At 40.7% G+C, this 24,649-nt stretch overlaps 1 pseudogene; it reads right to left on the bottom strand.

Annotated features, from left to right (window-relative positions):
• Window positions 1–4,677: 4,677 nt before the first annotated feature.
• On the bottom strand, window positions 4,678–24,649 carry LOC139470385 (uncharacterized protein YfbL-like; annotated as a pseudogene).

Raw genomic sequence — 24,649 nt, forward strand, 5'->3', positions numbered from 1 at the left:
AATTCATGAAAACATAGATACATGTACATTGTAAGACTGTGGCAGGGTCTACGAGCAGAGGCCACACTCATTAATATACCATTAAATTTTCCTATATTTGTTAATTTGTCCTAAAATACAGTCAGTATTTAATGAGGGCTAAGTCTTCAAAGGTTTTCCCACAATTTAAGTCTTTATTGTAAAGAAGTACATAAATATAGACAGTAGCAGATTCTTTTTTCCATTTATTTATATATTTTCCTGAACATGAACTGAATAACGAACCCGGTGCTGGTTAATTTTCCTTACTCAAAAGTACTGATTAGATTAACAGTTGTTAACAAAGTAGCAGCTCAATAATGCGACTTCCCAGAAGAGGACAGTTCACTGGGAAAGATCCCTTTCGTTGAAATGATTGTAACGCTGTTATCAATGTGGGCGACTGTTGGCCGCGTGACTCACCTTGACTGAGGCATATCACAGGTGATGCGTGTGTGTTTATCTGTAGCCTTGTCTAACAAATACAGTAAAATATGCACAGATTTCAGCGAATACGGTTCTATTCAGCGATACATTGGTGTGTGTGTGTGAGTGTGTGTGCGTGTGTGTTTGTAGTCTTGTGTAACATACAGTAAAGTCCCTCTCTTGCACTAACTGTACAACTAAAATTCCTTATTAGCACAAACTGTACAACAGAATTCATTTTCTCACACTAACTGTGCAACTAAATTCCTTCTCTGGCAGTTACTGTACAACTGATTTCCCTCTCTCTCACTAAATGCACAACTGAATTCACTCTCTTGCACAAACTGTACAACCACATTCCCTCTCTCGCACAAACTGTACAACTAAATTCCCCTCCTGCAAAAACTGTACAACTAAATTCCCTCTTTCGCACTAACTGTACAACTGAATTCCCTTTCTCGCACTAAGTGTACAACTAAATCACCTCTTTTGAACTAACTGTACAACTAAATTCACTCACTCACACTAACTGTACAAATAAATTCCCTCTTTTCCAGAAACTGTACAACTAAATCCCCTCTCTCGCACTAACTGTACAACTAAAATTCCTCATTAGCACAAACTGTACAACCACGTTCCCTCTCTCACACTAACTGTACCACATTACCTCTCTTGCACTCTCTTGTCTGAGTGTGTGTGTGTGTGAGAGAGAGTACGTAATAATTGTGTTGCGCCATCAGGAAAGACAGTGGGGTGGATAAAGGATCTGCCCTGAGAGCGGGAGGTCGAGGGTCTGATCCCCTGGCCGTGCCAATAGGCGTTACAAAATGGTACTTCTCGTTACCATGTCTGGCGCTCGGCATTAGGGGGAAACCGGCATAATTCCGGGCTAGTACAAGCAGCCAGCCACACACACACACACACAACACACACAACACACACACACATCCATCTATTATGCACGTCGCCAAGTACAATACTCTTGTCTTAAACCCCATCTCACCTCACTTCACCTCAACACCCCTCACGTTAAACCACTTTTCTTCCTCACCACCACCTTAAACTGGAATCAGGTGGTCCATATGTCTGCTTGAAGGTTTTGGAAGGCCATATTCTTGGCAAACTATCAGCTGTCACGTAGGTGGTCTTCGAACTGCTATGGTTTGGTGCATCTATAACGCTACTGGTTTCCCTGCTCCAGAACCACCCATACCGTAATCATCTTACAACAACAAAAACAAATTTTCCATGACAGTGAACTTACAAGCACGGATAGTTATCAGATTCGACTGATGATGGGTGGGTGAAATGGGGTTTAACGTCGCGTCCAAGATTATCGCACTTATATAGCGACGAGCATGCACGTGTGTGTGTGTGTGTTTGTGTGGCTGCTTGTATTAGTCCGGACTGATGCCGATTTATAGTGCTAGCTCGCTGAGATACCATGCCGTAGTTTAACATGAATACCCCACTCAGACACAGTATACTGACTCCGAGCCGACCAGTCCTTGTTGTGTCCCCTTAATGCCGAGCGCCAGACAGGGTAACAACAGGTATCATCTTTTAACGTCTTTTTGGTATGACGCGGCCGGGCATCGAACCCCGGACCTCCGCTCTCCGGGTGGACGTTCTACCTCTAGACCACGGAGGCGGTCATTCGACTGATGAGTTTGATGCTGTACATATATATGAAGTGAACATACCACCTGCATGATCACAATTGTACCGGCTCTACTGAATAAAAAGAAAAAAACTTAGAACCTGCTGCGCCACCCGTGTTGCTACTATTGCTGCAATATTTATTTTACAACATTTAAACAGAACACCGTGCAGTATTGTGACACAATGAACGTGACGTCGAAATGTATATTACCTAGCCACTTCACAAACTACCTTACTGCCACAGAATTTACGTGAGCGAGTGACAAGGTTAGTTGTTTTTAACACTGCATGAACACTATTATACTCCCGACCTACATGTGAAGGGACGGGGGTATAAAATTACCTAGGAATTCCGTCCGTTCGTCCTTCCGAGGACATATTTTGTGTGCGACCAATAAATTAAAAACCACTAAAAAGATTCTTTTTCAACTTGGTGAATACTTTTTATACTAAGTGGAGAGGTGCAACACACACCGAGGTCCGTGTCACTTTGGGATTTGAACCCGTAACAACCGGTCCTGGCTAAGGAAAGTTGCTGAATATCTTTGTTGCTCCTTAGCTACTGGTCCACCCGCTTCGCTTATAACAAGGAACAACATAGGAATTCATGCTAAACAGAACAAAGAATTACTTAGACACAGGCAGATTTATTTTGTATATGTGACCATGAGACCAATAGAACAATGACATTTTGTTGCAGGACAATCTGTGGAACACCATTTGTATATTAGATATACATATATGAAAAGATATACATATTTTAAATGTTATCAACGGGTATATTTCTTAATTTACTAAGAAACTGCTTAGATGAATGCATTGAATTACCTGCTTGCACATAAAGTACTCTACTTGCACATGTAATTAGGTTGCGACATGAAATTGTTAAATCAAGATATTTATAATTATTAATTTGTTATATATTACTTCTAAACCGAGAAACCATTCCCATGTTTATATATCTTTCAACCTTTCTTGAAAACAACAACTTTTGTCGTAACAGTATTTACAGATACCCTCCCCATTCAGCACAGTATTTAAATGGAACATCCCTCGTTGTCTGCAAATTAAAAACACGAGATGCAGTTATTGCAACATCATCAGCAAATAGTCAAAACGATTACGCCTGTACATCTTCATCTACGATTACACAACTATACTCAGTGTTCACGATATCATTCCCAAATTCATCAATGTACAAGATTTAAAGAAGTGATGATAGCTGTATAGTGCACATTCCTGTCTTACACCTGAAAGTGTATTGCATCTGAAGGCTACTACTGATTTTACGTTTCCATATACACTTCTTAGTGGTGTACATATCTTACCATACATACCTTTTCCGAGTAACTTATGATTACGAGCGACAAAACCCTGTCATATTCATCTCTGCCGAAAACGCGTGTTTATAATTCGCTATCAGATGGCGATGGTGCCAGGTGTTCGCGAAAAGGTGAGCGTATCCTGCCCCACCGTTGACACCCGTCACAAATATGTGCACAGGTAAAGTCAATTGTTCATCTGAAATAACACGGAACATATGGTACAAGTCCAAATTGCACCAGACATCATTATTGTCACTGATGCGACATAATGCCCTCCACATTACTAGTGAGTGAGCGAGTTTTGTTTTACGCTGCTTTTAGCGATATCTAGCAAAATCACGACAGGGGACACCAGAAAGGGGTGTAACATACTATGCCCATGAGGGGAATCAAACCCGGATCTTCAGTGTGACGAGCGAATACTTTAACCACTAGACTACCCCACCTCCCTCCACATTACTAAGATAAATGCTTTTTGAATGTTTTACTGTGGCCTTGAATGTTGTTACCTTGATCAGACAGTTTTTGAGCAAGAGTCTAAATACGCTTTTTCAAATCTTGGCAGAAAGTGTATGCACGATTGTACCTTAAAAATTGTGAAATGTAGACAACAAGGGCGGGAGCTGCAACAATATTGTTCGACATATTGACTGTTGGAAAGTTGAAGTCTTGTTGAGAGTGTTTTGTCACTCAGAATCTTTATGCATAGATCTAAATATGAAACAGATGAAGCGCTCTCACTGGGCATCGTTATTTCTAGTTCAGGTGGGTAAATCAGTGGAAGGGAAATGGCTATTTCCTGGTTATTGAACAATATCACATTGTGTTGTGTGTTGTTTTTTCATGGGTGGATGGTGGTGGGGGGGTGTTGGGGGGGGTGGGGGGGTAATTTCGGCAGATATTAACTTTTTTTTAAAATACTGTGTCAGTCTATTGTTTTGTTTTTGCTTTGTTTTTGTTTTTTGTAGCATATATAGAATAGGTCATTCTGAATATTGATCTTGTCAATTATATTCTTCATCGCACAACGATTTCATTTAATTCACTTAAAACAAACAAAAAAGTGGTACGGAGTGTGTTCATTACTATATAATAGTATTCCCTTTTAGGAAAGAAATCATGAACGCCATTATTGATCGCCATGAAGGGATACTAACAATGTACACAATATAGAAGACAACGAACTCAGAAAATAGGGAATTGGAACCGAAATAAGCAGGCAAATTGAACAAAATAAGGGTAGGGTTTATACAGTAAAGGCGGCGTTGATCCACAGGATTATCCCCACGAGAACTCCAAGCATAGACACATCCAGACGGTGTACTCCTGGAAACAATAACAGAACGACGATGACAAGAACTGACTACACTTATATTAATGTGCTGATTTGACTGTCAGTGTTTTTATTTATTCTGATAAAGGGATTACAAATATGAAATAAAGGGTCCCTATTCTTGCACCAATCAATTTAGACACATAGTGAGAACAACATTCGGAATGTACGTCATGCAGAGTTACCTGCACTTGATGCTGGCGCCAGTTTGCCCACAGTGTCAATGACAGCCTGGGTCGTCTTCCCGGCGAACTGGATCCTCTTGTCCGTGACCTGACTCATGTTATCACATGATTGATGGTAGCAGGTTTTCATGTAACCCCGAAAGTCGGCTGCAAGAATACGACGTCGTTAAATTGTGTGAGTCCAAATTGCACGGATAATAGAATGGTTGATTTGTCTGTTTATTTCTTTGTTGCCTTACGCCGCACTCAGCTATTGTCCAGCTATATGACGGCGGTCTCTAAATAATCAAGGACCCGTGAAGATCCGGGGTAGAATAGGTCTTCAGCAACCCGTTCTTGCCGTAAAAGGCGACTATGCTTGTCGTAAAAGGCGACTATGCTTGTCGTAAAAGGCGACTAAAGTGATCGGGTGGTTCGGCTCGCTGACTTGGTTGATGCATGTCATCGATCCCAATTGCGTGGATCGATGCTCATGATATTAATCACTGGATTGTCTGGTCCAGACTCGATTATTTACAGTCCGCTGTCATAGAGCTGGAATAAACCAACAGACCAGCCAACTAACTAATCAAGTTGGGACCAGACAATCCAGTGATGGACATCGTGAACATCAATCAATGCAATTGAGGAACGATGACATGCATCAACCAAGTCAGCGAGCCTGACCGTCCGATCCCGTTTGCTTCCTCTTAAGACAAGCATGGGTTGCTGTGGACCTGAATTCCCTTCTCGTTTGCAACATGTTAGAAATGGTTGCACCCCGACTATGAATATTTTTACACAGGGTTGTCAGTGTGGTGAGCGATGCATCAACAATGCGACCACTGCAAGCGTTAGGATGCACCTTGTAGTGGATGACTCTTTCTTCACGACTGTTCGAGTATTTTACAAGCATTTATGTCGAATATACTTTCATAATTAATACCATGTATACCGCTATGGTCTGGTCGGAATGGTGGCAACAGTAGGTATTTAACTCCCAATGTCATGTAGGCGTCATTCTCGAATACCCGTGTATTATATCTCAAATTCCATGAATTATCATGACAAAGAAACGATCAAGCTTCAATTTCGTTTCAACATCTAAGCGTGGGCACGGGTGGCCCAGTCGTCTGAGGCGCCGCGATTCGCTGTGCAGAGTTGGGTCCCTTTGGCACGCCAGAAACCTATTGCGGGTTCGAATCCCGGTTCGCCCCGATTATGTTTCTAGGTTTGTCAGCACCATACCCGTGCTCATGGGTTTCACCGAAGAGGTAAACGTCTGAGGCCTGCATCACTTCGGGCTTTCCGCCCACATTAAGCTGACACGTCGTGATATAACTGGAATACTGTTAAAAGCGGCGTTAAACCAACTCACTCAACGTCTTAGCTCTGAATTTCGCGAGTGTAGTTTGATTGTGCTTCTCCGTTTGGAGACCATTGACGTGACACTTAATTGTCATGTCAATGCTCTCCAAACGAAGAAGCTATAGAAGCAGAATCTACCAGAGTATTTATCGTACTAGAATAGTTGCATAACGCGCCAGATTGGATGGCATTACAAACAAACCTTCTTACCAGTGTCAGTGAGGAAGATGCACGGGATGCCACTCAACCAGAAGGTACGGTGGTCACTTCTCATAAGGTCATAGTAGGTGCTGAGTTCGCCGATAGAAACAGAAGGCCCATTTGAGGTGGAGATGTAAACCTTCTCCATGCCAAACTCCGGCTGACCCAAAGCGGTGTAGGATTGAATGAAAGAGTTGAGAACACCTGAGTCAAAAGGACGTCCGATGACTGTCAGGAAGTCTCCTTTGTTGTTGTTTGAGGCGATCCTGCTCACAACGCTGGGAATCAGCTGCAACAAATGCATGAGTCTTTTCACCGAAGTCAGAAACCCCCAGCTATACCAAGGTGGAATGAAAGAATACACGAGCAACTCTTTGTTTGTTTGTTTGTTTGTTTGTTTGTTGTTAAACGCCGCAGTCACCAATATTCCAGCCATATGACGGTGGTCTGTAAATAATCGAGTCTGGACCAGTCAATCAAGTGATTGACATCATGAGCATCGATCCACGCAATTGAGATACGATAACAGCCATCCATGTGTCAAGGTGACAAAATGCTATCAACTAAGTTATCGAGCAGTCGTGTGGATCCAATTAGTCGCCTTTTCACGGCAAGCATCAGACTGCGAGTCAAGTGATGGGATAATCCGCCTCGATGACTTGGTTGATTGTGCTAGCATTACATACCCGGGTTACGGAGTTCGACAAATTCACGACATTAAGTCAGACGGATCTTCAAGCCTAAATACTAACTTGGACTTTCGGGTATGCAAATGAGTACTCCGAAATCGTTTAGATCTTTAATAAATAATTTTGTTTTAATAATTAGAAAATGGACGATGAGGTAACCTAGTAGTTAAAAACAAAAGCTTCTGCTCGTCACGCCCAAGTCCCGAACTCAATTCTCCACATTTGTAAAAATGTGTGAAGCCCTTTCCTGGTGTCCGCCGCCATGATCTCACTGGCATATTGTCCCAGTTTATGTGTTCTATAACTTTCGTATAAAAGCCAAACTTTTTTTAAGGGGCGGTCGGATAGCCTAGTGGTTAAAGCGATAGTTCGTCACGTCGAAGACCAGGGTTCGACATGGGTACAATGTGTGAAGCCCATATCTGGTGCCCACCGCCGTGATATTCCTGGAATCGAACTCACTCACTCACACTCAAACGTTTTCACAAGTCGATGTCAATCAACGGCATTGACTAAACAATTGTAAGTTCAATCTCAATTACTAGCGACAAAATCTATCCAATTCTTCAGTGGTGTGGAAACTGTCGCAATCGCATTGTTAAATGACGTCATTTGGATATGATTCAGTCACTACAAACTGAAAAGTTTGGAAAACTAAAACGTTACCATGTTAAATCCAGTAGGTAGACTCTGTGAATCCGCGCTGTCATCGAAGTTCAATATATTGTCCATCACAATGACGCCGATTACTGTTGGTGTCGTGGATCAGTATGAATTCACCCATTGAGTCATAAGCGCACTACTTCCGCATCCAAGACTTGTGCAGGCTGGGAATGGATGTACAATGAAACCTTCTTAAAAGAATTGAACTTTTTCTAGGATATGTATGAGCACTGTAAAACTGCCGCGCCATACTTTACTATAGCGTCGCCCAGTCGTCTAAGACGCCGCACTTCGCTGTGCAGAGTTGCATTCCTTGAGCATGTCAAAAAACTGTGATTGTGGTTCGAATCCAGGTTCGGCCCGATTATGTTTCTAGGTTTGTCAGCACCATACCTGTGCTTGTGCGTTTCACCAAAGTGGTAAACGTCTGAGACCCTCTTCACTTCGGACTCCCTGATAAAGCTAACACGTAGTGATATAACTGGAATACTGTTAAAACCGGCGTTAAACCCAACTCACTCACTCACTGTGGAGGCATATAGGTTTTAATACTTAATGTGCTAACAGTTTTACATAAAACTATAATTAACGGTATTTACCTTTTTCTATGTTGGTGTGAATAATGTTGAGAAACTTTATCAAACAGGCTTAGTTACGTATTCCCTTAATTTCTCATTGAAATCCCTATTCCACGATAAATTACGTGATACATTAATATGACGCCACACAAAAAGGTTACACTACAATGACATCATATTTTAAAGACCTTACAGCGCTGCCTCATTCCGTCATGCTGTGAGCCATGCATGGATTGTAAATGGGAACATCTTACTTCTGGTATGGTTTATTACGCCGAATATTTAACGATCTATGATTCATGTTTTTAGTCTGTAATTCATCGGTTCATATTGGCGAAAGAATGACAAACCATGCAAAACAGAAAACCTTATCATGTTTTTAACGCCACTTTGAACAGTTTTCAATTATAACACGGCATATCATGTTACCACTTTACCTGTAACCTCACATGTCGTGTTAAGTTCTGTAACTCACTGATTTCCCACATTTGTTCAGTTTTACATGTCATGACTCCAGCTGGTACATGCTGCACGTGGTTTTTCGCCAGAACGCTTTGATCGAATTCCTTCGACCGCGACACGCAGTATTGTTTTACTTAAAGGTACCTCGATGATTTCCTATGCTTTCTAATATTCCTGGCATTTAAACGGTTCATAATGGATAAAACACGCCTTTTCGGTTTTGGTTGAAAATGTAAAACCTTGATCTCGGGAAAAGGCCTCGGGCCAACGGCTAGCGGTTTTACATTTTCTAGCAAAACCTCGGAGGCGTGCTTTATCCTATGCATCATACTCCTGGCGAATCTGGCATTCGAACACCCGCGATCATAATTCAAAGGGGGACTGAGGGACGCACCTCCCCACAACGAATTTTCTTGGTCTTTAAGGACAAGCCTACCGGCGCTGGTAAGCAATCCAAGAGAGACAAGGTTCCAATGATCTAATTGCTGGGGGCGACTAATGTAGTGATGAAGTACCAATGTGGCTACTATTATCGCTGGCTACATTTAGCTGACGGGAACCTGAAGGTGTCACTGTTGTTCTAATGGGTAGGGAATTCACATGCAAAGTCATTTGTAAGGGAGAAAATATACGTTTTTTTCTTGTTGTAAATTGCTACAAATGTATTCAAACATTCAGCTCCGGGCAGAAATATTATCAATAAATAGATGGAAAACCTGTTTGAGTGACCACCTGTAGGTGTTATTGTTGTTATGCGTTGAATTCATGTTAGGTCCTAGTTTGTTGGGGGAAAACATTGCTTTAAAATATTCAAACCTGATCCAGGCTCCAAGAAGTCGAATGCAACAAACACCACGGTGTAGTTTCGAGTAAACTTGGCGAGATGTTTGGCCGCCTGCAACATGGCCACGACACCTGCTCCATTTGCATTCACGCCTGAAAAAATGGTGAATTCAGGTGAGTGTGTGAGTGTGTGTGTGTGTGTGTGTGTGTGTGTGTGTGTGTGTGCTTGTACTAGTCCGCACTGATGCCGATTTTTAGTGCTAGCACACCGAGTTACCATGCCGCAGTTTAACATGAATACCCCACTCAGATACAGTATACTGACTCCGAGCTGACCAGTCCTTGTTTTAGCCTTATCAATGCCGAGCGCCAGACAGGGTAACAGCAAGTACCATCTTTTAACGTATTTTGGTATGACGCGGCCGGGGATCGACCCCCGGATCTTCCGCTCCGCTAGACCACGGAGGCGGCCGGTAAATAAAGTAAACTTTCATATTTGACACATATTTCTCATGTTTAAAAGGCGAAATTATGATAAAGTTTAATGTAGAATTAGGTACATATATCGTTGGTTGAGAACATAATAACTGTCCAATATACAAGGTCGATAATCGATGAGATGGGCACATGACTGTTAACATTTCAGGTAGCGCCTCGAAGGCAACTTGGGCAGTTACTCCCCAGGGAGCTGAGACTGAAATTCGAGTGTACATTCATACATTGATGACCAGATTTCAAATGATATGTGGGCGGTGGGGTAGCCTAATGGTTACAGCGTTCTCCCGTCACGCCGAAGACCCGGGTTCGATTCCCGACATGGGTACAATGTGTGAAGCCCATTTCTGGTGTCCCCGCCGTGATATTGCTGGAATATTGCTGAACGCGGCGTAAAATCATACTCACTCACTCACTCTAATAATATGTAGCGCCGCTAAACAGCAGTACTAGTTAGAATTTAGGCACATCATAAACGGCAGTAGTAGTAGTAGTAGTAGTAGTAGTAGTAGTAGTAGCTTCGTAAAGACCCGGTTTAGAATAGGTCTTCAGCAAACCTTGCTTCTCGTACAAGGCGACTAACATGATCGGGAGGTCAGGCTCGCTGACTTGGTTGATGCATGGAATCGTATCCCAATTGTGTGGATCGATGCTCATGATGTCAATCACTGGATTGTCTTGCCTAGACTCGATTATTTACAGGCCGCCGTCACATAGCTGGAATGTTGCTGTGTTGGGCGTTAAGCTAGAATATTGCGGCGTTAAACAACAAATGGAAAATGGCTTTGCTGACAGACACTATTTATACATATTTGGCGTATAAAAACTTTAACTCATTCATGAATAAAGTTATGATGTAAAAGTATTTCCTTTGAATATATCACAAGTGAGGGTTTGGCAACACAAACTCACCTGGAGTACCCGTCGCAGTGTCGTAATGAGCAGCGACTCCAACTATCCTGTCATTGGCTGTTTTGAAAAGCTTTCCTTTCGAAATGCCAATAACGTTGTTGCCTTTGACCTGAAATAGAGAAACTATCAGTTAAAGAAATTTGAATAAAAGCAACTCGTCCTAGCATAATAAGTATATCGATGTTTTTATCGATGAAATTCTCAATACTTTTAAGTTACACTGACGGGAAAATATTTAAATTGTAACGTGACTGAAATATGTTGGCGTTTCGTAAATTGACTCAGTGAAAATTAGGCACATTACCACTTGACTGATTTTACACATTGACTGTATCATATATGCATCAATTATCCACATGTATATAACCTTCCTACTTCACATTTCACCGAAACATTACACCGAAACGTCACATTCTTTGTAATAAAGAAGTTGTATATCAATAGAACTATCTCCCTTGCGTAGCACCCAGACACATTCCAAGGAAGTGTTATGATACCTGCTGACGTACACGCAGTACCACTTCGGTAACAAAGGACGTCAATAAGGGCTGCAATAGTTAGAGGTTAATCTTTGGCAGTTTTCATATCATATCCCATGTCAACCCGATAACGAATATCAGCCCAAGGGCCGATTTGAAAACTGCCACCTAATAACCTTTTTATCATATATCATAACATAAAATTGTAAAATGTATCTATTTGCAAGTGAATTCCAAACAGTTTCATCTTGTTTGGAAGTCATTGGCTCGGGAAAGCTTGCTGAGCAGACGAGCAGACGACCACTAAGGGACGTAACTCGTACCACCCTGGCTCATATCGCTCGCTCATTCAAAATGCATTGACAAGCCATATCAGCCCGGCAGAGGATGTAATACAACCCCTGTGATAGGAGCGTCTCCACGTTGGTTCTATTGCAAATGCAAAATGCCTCGTGTCATTGCTAGGTGTATGATAAAGAAAGTTATTGAGGAGTGCATTATTGAATAGTAGTGAGGGGAGAAATAGTGAATGCTTTATGGAACATACGCAGGAATGCAACATGGAAAGTTATTGAGGAACAGAACGTTATTTAGCATAACACAATGGACTTTTTTGAAAAGTGTACATTTAGTTGCATACGTACATGCAATCTATGAGTTTTGAAAAATTAAAATTAAAATTTGTATGCGTGCGTGTGTGTGCTTCTTGTGTAATTCCGCACTCAGCAGTATTCCAGCTATATGAGAGGTTGCCTGTAAATAATCGAAACAAACTCGTGATTGATATTGTGAGCAACCATCCACACTGTCGGGGTACGTTGACACGCCTTCAACCCAGTGACCGAACCTGAATACCCGATCCGAGAAGTCACCTCTTATACTCAGCACAGGTTGCCGAGGACCAATTAAAAAACGGGATTCCCACTGGGGACATCAGCATACTGATGCTGGGTAATGTTAAACGTTGATGACGTTACCGTCGAGACACCTGTGGCAAAAGTATGTGTGTGGGTCTCCAAGCCGTAGTTACCGAACTCCTTCAAGATGAAATTCTTTGCCGCCTCTTTGTAGGTCGGGTCTGTGCCGTGGTTCCGTGACTGGGAGAAGTAGCCCTGAATGGTGGTCTTCATCCAGACAGTGTCTACATCAGGTGTGCCAAGGACAGACCCTATGGAGGAAATATGGCACACATTACAGGTCACGCACAACAAATTAACACGTTTTGGGATCTAAGATCTTTCACACAGTCTTAGGACAACGGATAAATTTATTTTTGAGATTTGCGATGTTATTGAGTATTCCATGCGCGGAATCTTCGTTTCAACCTAAGTTGTTATCGTTATGAGATATTAAGAAAGAAATATTAGTCGATTAGTCCCTTTTTCAGATAATGCGCTTCAGTAGTATTATTGTATATCTCCAGATAGATGTTTACATTCTAGTTCTCATTATTTGTGGATAATTCAAAAAGCAACATAGAAAATATATATTCTACCATAACGAAAGAATACAGAGTAAACAATAACTCGCAATTGTTCGAAGAGAGATTTCAAATCACAATAACATACCTGATATAAACAGACTAGTGTGAGTTGGTAATGCTTTAATCTCAACATTGTGCCCTTGTTCGTGAGCCCTTATTCTATTCAGCAAACAGCCCAAACCCGAAACTCCACAACATATCCGATTACACTGACCCAGCGGGATTCTCCCTACACGTCAGTTCTCCACGCGATGCTGACGCCCTTGTATGTCTCCCAGACCATAGAGAATAAATTTAAAAGGAATCCAGCTCAAGTCTAGAACGATTTGGCAAGTCTAGATTGCCTCACTTCCCTCACTATCCCTGAAAGTAAGCATTGTTCTGGACTCCCTTACATTATATGTTGTAGATACAGAATTTTAAGTGCGAAAATTGTACTGACACCGGTACTGTAAGAACGTGGAAATGTCGTCCATTGTTCGGTGTCAATACATCGATGACAAGTGAGGATTTCATATAGTAATCGTTGATGCCGTGCTACACTATAATAAAAATTATTATCAAGTTGACTAGTATGTACATTAATACAGTAAACATGTACATGATCATGCACTTCGTAATATCAAATACTGATATTTTATTGTGTGATGAATTTAACTGGATCAGTGGTAAAATGTGATATTAATATTCCATCAATTTCTTTCCTGGTTGGTCTGTCCATGTCTACAAAATTAAAAAAATCAAAAATATAAGGAGCACAGAGCAAATCTTAATTTCAGGCAAGAGCTATGTAAATCAAGACTTTCCCAATCATTGTAGACTTGTGTTGGTCTCCTTTTTACTTTATTCTCTTGGGTCTCCGTCACAGCTCATACCACACAATAACAAAACCAGTTTGTCCCCCGCCGAGCTCCTGGATTTTGGTTATATCATCTAACATGGCCAGCTGTGCTCTTAAGTAAACAAGAACCTAATCAGTGAGGGGTCCTTTAATATCCTTATTTGACTACTTATAAAAATCTGATACATGTATCTCTCTTCACAGCTGGTTAATATATATTTTCTGCTGAATATTCGAAACAGAGTGAGTTGGTACTACATATGTATATGGTTCTATTTTAAATGACTGCCGCGCTCCATGATGAAAACAAATTGTGAGTGCTGTTTAACGCCGTTCTCAGCAGTATTCCAGTGATATATGACGGCGGTCTATTGTATAAAAAATAAATGCAACTGGAATCGTGAATCTTAAAAGTTGTAACTTTTCCGCAAATAAGTATCACATGCAGCATACAGTGAATCACCTGATATATACTGTATACAACATGCAGTAAACAGTGTGTCGCGAGCTTTGCGCTGGTCAGGAGCACACGTTTCCTACCCCTCACCCTTCGGCAAACACCTCATGGGGGGCATAACGAGGTCACAGGTCAGGCATGCATGCTTCAGTTCAAGAGTAAGAGGCATGTGGATTGTGGATGAGGTACTACGTGTTTGGAACTTGAAGTTGAACCCTCAGCACCTATAGAGAAGAGCTCGAAATAAAACGTTATGGACTCGCGGACTTGTGTTTTCAATTCAAGACGGACATGTATCAGGTTGAACTTCTACGACAGATATAACTTAGTTACGGCTTCCTAACTGTAACATCAACTGAACTTTACGCCTTTCATACACATTTGTGATGGGGTGACAATGCAACAACGAGACATATTTTGACTTTGAAAATGTCGCGTTATGGCATCGTCGCCCTTTGGTAAAATGAAAAAAAAAGATTATTCAAAGAGCGACAATGCGACAACGCGACAAAATGGCCAAAAAGTCACGTTGTCGAATTGTCGCGCTTTGGTTAATTTTGACACGTTTTTTTTGTTTGTCAGGGCATCAATGCGACAATATGACAACGCGACAATGTCCCATCCAAGATTCCATAGTGATCTGTTCAAATAAGACTGAGTTATTCAATAGATGTCTTACATGCAAATTGACAAATAAAGTGTATAAATGCGCTATTCCAGGCTCTGATTTCATAGCTCTTCAAGAGGGATTATCAATAATGGGATGGGTGATGAGTTCAACTGCATGCCGAGTCTACACGCTGTGATTAACAATAATGCTGAGTCAATACACTTTGTCAAATGTTTGACATGTATTACCTGTAGGAAAATACTATTGATACTCGCCCATGTTTTTGACGGACAAAATAACTTACATGCTCGGTAAGAGCGAGGACGGGCGTCGTTGTGGGTTTCCGTGCTTTGTTTAGGTGAACAATTGACGTGTCCTTGCATGTGTTTGTGATGGGTGCCACCTGTGTGGCAGAATACGCTCATCTTTACGCGAACACCCGTTGGATGTCCTGAACCACTTTGGATTTTTATCCCACATCAGTCTGATACGCCGTGATATAACTGAAATACTGTTCAAAGTGGTGTTTAATGCGCTCACCGTATTGTGTTACTTCAACTGTCCAAATTATGTGTAGTGATGTTATGTAATAAGAAAGCATCTTCATTGATCCAGTTGATTTGATCAGAATATACTTGCGTCAGTGTATTTTATTAACGCCCAAAACCGTATTTGTTAAACATATATGATAACACTTGACTTACCACTAGCTTTAATATGCCATCCCGGAATAAAATAGTTCACCTAAAAGAGAGGTCACATGAGCGTACGTGTGCTCAAATTGCTTTTCAGGAACATCCGGATGTTTACAAGAAATGTTTTCCAAAAAATATCCTCATTAGATGAGAAGGTCTGTTAAGAACTACCTCAGTAAGTCAATCACAGTGACAGAGAGTCGTAATACATTTACATCAAGTACAAGACGTCAAAATGCAAGCCTTTGTCATCACTGATCAATTAGCCGATCATCAGGTGATTGTTAAGATGTGTCAAATAGATACTAAGGTAAATTTATAGATTGCTATAGACTGTCACTACGATAGTTTGGATGTGCTTTGCTCCGGGTTTTTTTCTCTAGGATGGGCATGCAATCCAACTTTCTGACTTATCCAAGTGTATGCTAAGACGCTAAGTTCAAACTTAAAGGGTCTAAATGATGAGAATCAACGCTTCTGTATGAATTCGTGCAAGGGAATTCACAGGGTTTTCCCCAGGAATGTGGAAGTAGTCAGTGTTTACGTCATTTCAAGAATACAGTCAAGTGAAAAACGTTATGTGACCGACCTCTCGTCCAATGGAAAGCCGTATATCGTGTAAACTTCACATTAAAAAAATAGTTACTGTTATAACCAAATAAAACAACCCATTATCCGACACAGGTAACTGTGCATAGCGGAGGGAAATGATATCTCATTAAACTTGATAACATGGTTCGGTTTGACTTCTTGGCGCGTGTCTGAATTCCAATAATAGGTTACATATCCTAAAACTGACTTATCAGCAAATCTCGCAGCACTGCGCGCGACAGATACTAGAGCAAGGCATGCAAGAAATACGAAACCTAAAGCCTTGGGCATCACGTGCGTCGGGGGACCAGCGCCATCTGATTGGGCCTTTAACAGTCGTACAAGGCGGAGCAAAAGCCTCGTTTTTTCGTCCATTTTAGGCTTGAAAAACTCGACACTTTTCCGGACACTTTCTAGACGCTCACCAATTAATCAATTTTGATGAATTTTTAGTCGTTTTTCCGTCCAATGACCATATTCGGAAAAAAACGACGTTTTCGTGTTTGCAGTGTTAATGCCCTCTCTCGCACACATTGTACAACTAAATTCCCTCTCTCCCACAAACTGTTAAACTAAATTCCTTCTCTCGCATTAACTGTACAACTAAAGTTCCTCATTAGCACAAACTGTACAACTTAATTCCCTCTCTCACACAAACTGTAAACTAAATTCCCTCTATCGCACAAGCTGTAAACCTAATTCCCTCTCTCGAACTGACTGTACAACTAAATTCCCTCTCTCCCACTCACTGTACAACTAAATTCCTTCTCTCGCACTAACTGTACAACTAAATTCCCTCTCTCGCACTAACTGTACAACTAAATTCCCTCTCACGCACTAACTGTACATCTAAATTCCCTCTCTCGCCGTAGCTGTAAACTAAATTCCCTCTCTCGCACTAACTGTACAACTGAATTCCCTCTCTCGCACAAACTGTACAACCAAATTTCCTTTCTCGCACTATCTGTACAACTAAAGTTCCTCATTAGCACAAACTGTACAACCTCTCTTATTACCTCTTACTGTATTACCTCTCTTCAACTAACTGTACAAAAAAAATCCCTCTTTTCCAGTAACAGTACAACTAAATTCCCTTTCTTGCACAAACTGTACAACTGAATTCCCTCGTTCGCACAAACTGTACAACTACATTCCCACTCTTGCCCTATAGATTACCTCTTTTCCAGTAACTGTACAACTAAATTCCCTTTCTTGCACTAACTATACAGCTAAATTTCGTCTCTCTCACACTAACTGTACAACTAAAGTTCCTCATTAGCACAAGCTGTACAACTTAATTCCATCTCTCACACAAACTGTAAACTAAATTCCCTCTCTCGCACAAACTGTACAACTGAATTCCCTTTCTTGCACTAAGTGTACAACTAAATTACCTCTCTTGAACTAACTGTACAAATAAGTTCCCTCTTTTCAAGTAACTGTACAACTAAATTCCCTTTCTTGCACTAAGTATACAACTAAATTTCGTCTCTCGCACTAACTGTAAACTAAAGTTCCTCATTAGCACAAACTGTACAACTTAATTCCCTCTCTCGCACATAGTGTAAACTTAATGCCCTCTCTCGCACTGACTGTATAACTAAAATTCCCACTCTCCCACAAACTGTTAAACTAAATTCCTTCTCTCGCACTTACTGTACAACTAAAGTTCCTCATTAGCACAAACTGTACAACTTAATTCCCTCTCTCACACAAACTGTAAACTAAAATCCCTGTATCGCACAAACTGCAAACCTAATTCCCACTCTCGCACTAACTGTACAACTAAATTCACTCTCTCACACTAACTGTACAACTAAATTCCTTCTCTCGCACTAACTGTACAACTAAAAACCCTCTCTCGCTCTAGTTTTACAACTAAATTCCCTCTCTTTCACTAACTGTACAACTGAATTCCCTCTCTCGCACAAACTGTACAACCAAATTCCCTTTCTCGCACTAACTGTACAATTAAAATTCCTCATTAGCACAAACTGTACAACTGAATTCCCTTTCTCACACTAACTGTACAATTAAAATTCCTCATTAGCACAAACTGTACAACTTAATTCCCTTTCTGTCACTAAGTGTACAACTAAATTCCCTCTCTCGCACTAACCCTACAACTAAAATTCCTCATTAGCACAAACTGTACAACTAAATTCACTCTCTCGCACAAACTGTACAACCGCATTCCCTCTCTCGCACAAACTGTACAACTAAATTCCCCTCCCGCACAAACTGTACAACTAAATTCCCTCTCTCACACTAACTGTACAACTAAATTCCCTTTCTCGCACCAAGTGTACAACTGAATTACCTCTCTTGAACTAATTGTACAAATAAATTCTCTCTTTTCCAGTAACTGTACAACTAAATTCCCTTTCTTGCACTAACCATACAACTAAATTTCGTCTCTCGCACTAACTGTACAACTAAATTCCCTCTCTCGCATTAACTGTACAACTAAAGTTCCTCATTAGCACAAACTGTACAACTTAATTCCCACTCTCACACAAACTGTAAACTAAATTCCCTCTATCGCACAAGCTGTAAACTTAATTCCCTCTCTCGCACTGACTGTACAACTAAATTCCCTCTCTCCCACCAACTGTACAATTAAATTCCTTCTCTCGCACTAACTGTACAACTAAATTCCTTCTCTCGCACTTACTGTACAACTGAATTCCCTTTCTGTCACTAAGGGTACAACTAAATTCCCTCTCTCGCCCTAGTTTTACAACTAAATTCCCTCTCTCGCACTAACTGTACAACTGAATTCCCTCTCGCACAAACTGTACAACCAAATTCCCTTTCTCGCACTAACTGTACAACTAAAGTTCCTCATTAGCACAAGCTAATTCCTCATTAAATGTACTAAATGTACTCTCTCGCACAAACTGTACAACCGCATTCCCTCTCTCGCACAAACTGTACAACTAAATTCCTCTCTCGCACTAACGATACAACTAAATTCACACTCTCGCACATACTGTACAACCAAATTCCCTTTCTCGCACTATCTGTACAACTAAAGTTCCTCATTAGCACAAGCTAATTCCTCATTAAATGTACTAAATGTACTCTCTCGCACAAACTGTACAACCGCATTCCCTCTCTCGCACAAACTGTACAACTAAATTCCTCTCTCGCACTAACGATACAACTAAATTCACTCTCTCGCACATACTGTACAACCAAATTCCCTCTCTCGCACTATCTGTACAACTAAAGTTCCTCATTAGCACAAGCTAATTCCTCATTAAATGTACTAAATGTACTCTCTCGCACAAACTGTACAACCGCATTCCCTCTCTCGCACAAACTGTACAACTAAATTCCTCTCTCGCACTAACGATACAACTAAATTCACTCTCTCGCACATACTGTACAACCAAATTCCCTTTCTCGCACTATCTGTACAACTAAAGTTCCTCATTAGCACAAGCTAATTCCTCATTAAATGTACTAAATGTACTCTCTCGCACAAACTGTACAACCGCATTCCCTCTCTCGCACAAACTGTACAACTAAATTCCTCTCTCGCACTAACGATACAACTAAATTCACTCTCTCGCACATACTGTACAACCAAATTCCCTTTCTCGCACTAGCTGTACAACTAAAGTCTTCCTGGAACAGTGGATTGCCATTCCCTTTGGGAGCTAAGACAAAGTCCCAAAGTGATGCAGGTTTTTTTACATGTTTGCAACTTTGATGAAACCCACGAGCACGGGTAAGGTCATTCGAAGATTGTCAGAGAAAATGACCACAGGATATGAATTGTTTGAATACACCAGTTGCTTCAACATCATCACAAAGTCTTATAAACACGGCCCTCTAATACAGACTGCAATTCACTGTACTAATTACCAAGAGACCAGTGAAGATCCGGATAGAATAGATCTTCAGCAACCCATGCTTCCCGTAAAAGGCAACTATGCTTGTCATAAGAGGCGACTAACGGGATCGGGTGGTCAGGCTCGCTGATTTGCTTGATGCATGTCATCGTATCTCAAGTGCATGGATCGATGCTCATGATATAAATCACTGGATTGTCTGGTCCAGACTCGATTATTTACAGGCCCCCGTCAAATAGCTGGGATATTGCTGAAAGTGGCGTTGAACGACAAACAACATTACCAAGAAATAAGTTTTCCTTTATTAATCAAGGAGAGAACGGTATATATATATGTTTTTCCTTGACGAGTTCACATGTTTCGAGGATTTCTTTAACTATCCATTGAAGTCTTCCAGTTTATCTAGTTTAAGTGTGATTTATCTGATCATGTGGAAGCTGTCACATCTTTATTATGTGAGTGTGTCCTTTTGCCATACAGGGAAACACAAATTTCATTTCAATCCTACACTTACATCATTTTAAAAAAAACATGTGCTTATGTATATGGTGTCTGCATGTGTTGGACTGTGTCTGGTCAATTTTCTCTTTGGTCAGTTACCAGATGGTCAGTTGGTCAGATTTGTTCACGGATGGCAATGACGTAAAACTGGTACCATCGAACTGGATGGATGGCACAAGCTGTTTTCTTTGGCCGCCATATACATAAAGTGGAACACTAAGAAGAACTGTCCAGAATGAAGAACCCCAGGAAATATCGGAGAAATCTTGCATGCATATAATGTAAATTTGGATATTAATATTTTGATTAGTTTATTAAGAACTCAAATAAAACTTAGCAATATAGCAGTTGATAAGTATAATATCAATTATTATATTTGTCACGTTAGAGCTTAAAATAACTGTCAACGCGCATGTGTTGACGGGAAATTAGCTCTTGGGGGAATAAAGGACAAAATCGACATCACTGTCCCGGAACGCTTTATGCACAACATGTAAACAATAAACAACAATTGCACAATGAGCAGAATACCTGCTCTGACAACACAAACACAGCAATGAGCAGACTTTCCAGCTCAGGCGTACAAGAGGCGAGCGGAGCTCCAGCTCACCCCAGGGCGTTTCCTACGAGCAGCATATCCTGCCCGAGGTCGTCCCTATGCCAGCACTCGGAATACCAAGCCTGACTAACACCCCAGTAACTGTGTAATGGTAGCACATATATAGTAATGAACAACAATGGACAGACAAAGAGACAACGACGTTGCTTTGGACATATGGGCGTGATTAACAAACACAGTTCATGGGATGATCAATTAGGGCAATAAATGCCATACTATAAAAAGCAGTAGTTAAAGGGAAGTGATATGGTAGTCCAGGCTGACTGACAGTCAAAATACAATGAAATGTTGGTGAGGATTAACAACGGGGATTAGCGCCTAAAACGTAATGACAATTAAGTTATGGAGACATGGCTACAGGGTAAATTGCCCTTGAAGTCAAATGTACTGCAGACAATGGTAGTCATAAATCAGTCGCTATGACAACTTCCCTCCGTTCCGTGAAGCTTGGACCCCAGGCTTTGACAAGTCCAAATTGATATGTGTGAACTTTTTCACCAAGGAAAACAATAGTGCAAAATGTGAACAAAATCAGTTAGATGAATTCATGATATCGTTGAAATTCTTGTGCAACAAATATATCTGTGCAATGACGGTATGAAAGTGGTCATCTGGCCAATTTGATTAAGTGCCAGTTTGAAAGTGATCTTTGTAATGTGCAAATTCACTACGAGTTAATTACCGCTTTGGACAGATTCAATAAATATATTATTGAGGTTCTTTGAATTCAGGAGTCTGGTTTGGCGGTGCGACTCAGTACTGAATAATGATAATAAGTAATGTCATAAAAAGTACAAATTAAACATCTCAGCAAATATTTCACATAAAGAAATTTGAAACCAGGAGTCTAACTTTACCGCGCGACTCAAACGTTACTTGTGGGTACGTTTGCACTTTTAAGTACAATGGGTGCTCTTCCCGTGTCTTTAACGGAGCTTGCCCATATGTTATGGGTGCTATGCCCAAGGAAAATAATAATCCTTAATTCCGACATCAAAATTCTGAAATGCTGAATACCGCTGTGCTGTTAATTACTTAATACTGACATACAATGTACATGTTTGTGGGTGGATAACCCAAGAAAATCCCTAATCTGAATTCAAAGTCCAAGACAATACTTTCAATTTTGTACCAAACTGTGCACATTAAAAACTTGTAACGAATGACAAATTTGGTCGTTTAGATTTTTGAAATTACGAGTCTAACTTTCAGGTGTGACTCGATAACCCTACAGCTTAGGTTTGTCTGGGCCCTAGCTGTATCTATATGTCTGGCGTGGCCTGGAGACATTTCAAAGATTCCCTACACAATAACTTCAAAGATCTAGCGTGACTAAACATGGAATTGGAGTATATTACACATATAAAAATTAATTTTGGAAAGACACATTTTGGCATTAATATACTGGCTTTGATTAAACATACCTGGTTGCACTTATCAACAGTCACACATCATATATCCTGGATTGAGTCCATGTAAGTAAACACAAATTAGTAAGTCCTAATGAGATATCTTGCACACAGTGTCCATCTTGTAGGTGCCCGTGAGGCGATTTCTGTAAGATCTGCATCATGATGGCTGTGGTCAGGATCACTGCGGGATAGGCGTTTATACTTCCTTGGTCCTGTGTATGAACGAAATCTTGAGAGATTCGGAGAGATTCCTGTTGTTTTCTTCAATCTTGTTTCTTCATGGCTCGAGTTGATGATTGTTCTTCAGGGTGGTAGGCATACAGAGAGGTTACGGGATCGGGAGTAAGCTCAAAAGTTACTCCAGCCGGATTCTAACACCAGTTGTCAACGCGCATGTGTTGACGGGAATTTAGCTCTTGGGGGGAATAAAGGACAAAATCGACATCACTGTCCCGGAACGCTTTATGCACAACATGTAAACAATAAACAACAATTGCACAATGAGCGGAATACCTGCTCTGACAACACAAACACAGCAATGAGCAGACTTTCCAGCTCAGGCGTACAAGAGGTGAGCGGAGCTCCAGCTCACCCCAGGGCGTTTCCTACGAGCAGCATATCCTGCCCGAGGTCGTCCCTATGCCAGCACTCGGAATACCAAGCCTGACTAACACCCCAGTAACTGTGTAATGGTAGCACATATATAGTAATGAACAACAATGGACAGACAAAGAGACAACGACGTTGCTTTGGACATATGGGCGTGATTAACAAACACAGTTCATGGGATGATCAATTAGGGCAATAAATGCCATACTATAAAAAGCAGTAGTTAAAGGGAAGTGATATGGTAGTCCAGGCTGACTGACAGTCAAAATACAATGAAATGTTGGTGAGGATTAACAACGGGGATTAGCGCCTAAAACGTAATGACAATTAAGTTATGGAGACATGGCTACAGGGTAAATTGCCCTTGAAGTCAAATGTACTGCAGACAATGGTAGTCATAAATCAGTCGGTATGACATAACTTTTACCAACGTAGCACAACAACATCGGTGCTTGTGTCACTGGCACTACGTAGGCAAACTTCGTCGGTCCAATTGAGTTTATAGTGACACAACTGGTAAGTATGGCCTATGACAGTATGCTTATGTGCTTGAACAAACAGGATTACCTGCAATGCATTTTCTCTTTCAATTGCGTTATTATTTGCGTGCGCAGGTAACCTATAACCAGAAGAGCTTTCCAGCATATTGTCCAAATCCTTTGTACACCTATAATCTACCTGCTTATATTCAATTATTTACATTAAATGTATTACATTTAAATTAGACGACAATTGATTGTCGTAAGCAATAAGAAGAGCCACAGCGGTGAGAGGTGTACTCATGTAGCAACTTGAATCATGAATGACACAGTATTCATTTGTAACAAAGATGTGCGCGTGCAATACCTACCTGTTTTGACAAAAGTCTTCACGAGCCCGCAGATTTACATAGCAGAAAGCATAAAGGGGTATACAATTTAGGGCGGAATTTGAATTTAATCATTATCAATGTGAACACTTTGGAAAAAGTTCTTAATATACCTATACTCTGTTTATAGTGAATAGTTAAACATAGGCATACTTAGGTTTTGTAATAGTAAGAAATCTGCACATTTCTGTTTCAAATACTCGACACCTAAAACGATAACGGAATTCATATCTAATGTCTTGTTTTCACAAACATAACTGAATAAATGTAAAAGTTTCGACAGGAAGGTAAAAACATCTCGCAAACTGACATTGTCTCCAGACAGAAGCAAATGTCTTACGAGATGGGACAGATACATACTTTATACGATATAAGCGTCTGCCTTTTTCAGCGTGCATGTCGACCACAAATAAAAAACTACGTACAATTTTTCAAAAATCTAAAAATATTCGATACAAATATATATATTGATTTCTTACCAATGATGAACATCACACTGTAAACTGAGAGAGCGTTCATTTTGTAGTTCACCGCCAACGGTCTGC

This window comes from Haliotis cracherodii, unplaced genomic scaffold, assembly GCF_022045235.1.
Source record: "Haliotis cracherodii isolate W230 unplaced genomic scaffold, xgHalCrac1.p SCAF_20, whole genome shotgun sequence".
Lineage (NCBI taxonomy): Eukaryota > Metazoa > Mollusca > Gastropoda > Lepetellida > Haliotidae > Haliotis > Haliotis cracherodii.